This window comes from Trichechus manatus, unplaced genomic scaffold, assembly GCF_000243295.1.
Source record: "Trichechus manatus latirostris isolate Lorelei unplaced genomic scaffold, TriManLat1.0 scaffold00021, whole genome shotgun sequence".
In the NCBI taxonomy this organism is placed as follows: domain Eukaryota; kingdom Metazoa; phylum Chordata; class Mammalia; order Sirenia; family Trichechidae; genus Trichechus; species Trichechus manatus.
The window spans coordinates 5,401,083-5,402,577 of record NW_004443957.1 but is presented as its reverse complement, the minus strand read 5'-3'; positions in this window follow the sequence as shown (position 1 = coordinate 5,402,577).

The following is a 1,495-nucleotide window of genomic DNA, read 5'->3' as shown; positions in this document are numbered from 1 at the left end:
TCCTTTTCTATATTCTGAAGTATCTTTAGTAGTAGTGGTGTTAACTCTTCTCCGAAAGATTGGTAGAATTCTCCTGTGAAGCCATCCATGCTGGAGCTATTTTTTGGTTGGGAGTTTTTAAATTACCTTTTTAATCTCTTGTTACAGGTTTATTTAGTTGTTCTACCTCTGTTTGTGTTGGTTTAGGTAGGTAGTGTGTGTCTAGAAATTTGTGCATTTCCTCTAGGCTTTCAAATTTGTTGGAGTACTATTTTCCGTAGTATTCTGTTATGATTCTTTTAATTTCATTTGGGTCTGTTGTGATATCACCCATCTCATTTCTTATTTGTTTCCTCTCCTGTTTTTCTTTTGTCAGTTTGGCCAGCGGTTTATTGATTTTGTTGATCTTTTCAAAGAACCAGCTTTTGGTCTTGTTAACTCTTTTAATTGTTTTTCTATTCTCTGTTTCATTTAATTCTGCTCTAATTTTTCTTATTTCCTTCCTTCTGGTGACTGAGGGCTTCTTTTGCTGCTCTCTTTCTATTTGTTTGAGTTGTAGGGTAAATGTTTTGATTTTGGTCCTTTCTTCTTTTGGAATGTGTGCACTTATTGCTATAAATTGACCTCTGAGCACTGCTTTTGCTGTGTCCCAAAAGTTCCGGTAAGATGTGTTTTCATTTTCATTTGATTCTGTGAATTTCTTTATTCTGTCCTTAATTTCTTCTATAACTCAGTAGTTTTTGAGCAAGGTGTTATTCAATTTCCATGTGTTTGATTTTTTTCCTTCGCTTTTTCTGTTATTGATTTCTACTTTTATGGCTTTATGGTCAGAAAAGATGCTTTGTAATACTTCCATGCTTTGGATTCTGTTAAGGCTTGCTTTATGGCTTAATATGTGGTCTATTCTGGAGAATGTTCCATGTGCATTGGAAAATAAAACATACTTGGCTGCTGTTGGGTGGAGTGTTTTGTATATGTCTATGAGATCAAGTTGGTTAATTGTGGCATTTAGATCTTCTGTGTCTTTACTGAGCTTCTTTCTGGATGTTCTGTTCTTCACCAAATGTGGTGTGTTGAAGTCTCCTACTATTATTGTGGAGCTATCTATTTCTCTTTTCAATGCTGTTAGAGTTTGTTTTATGTATTTTGGAGCCCTGTTGTTGGGTGCTTAAATATTTACTATGATTATGTACTCCTGGTATATTGACCTGTTAATCATTATATAGTGTCCTTCCTTATCCTTTGTGATGGATTTTGCTTTAAAGTCTATTTTGTCATACATTAATATTGCCACTCCTGCTCTTTTTTGATTGTTTGCTTGACATATGTTTTTCCATCCTTTGAGTTTTAGTTTGTTTGCATCTTTGAGTCTAAAATGTGCCTCTGTTAGGCAGCATTTAGACGAATAGTGTTTCTTAATTCATTCTGTCACTGTCTCTTTATTGGTGCTGTCTCAGTCATCTAGTGCTGCTCCAGGGGAACGCTTTCTCCTTCAGCTTTGGAGGAAGGTCCGTGT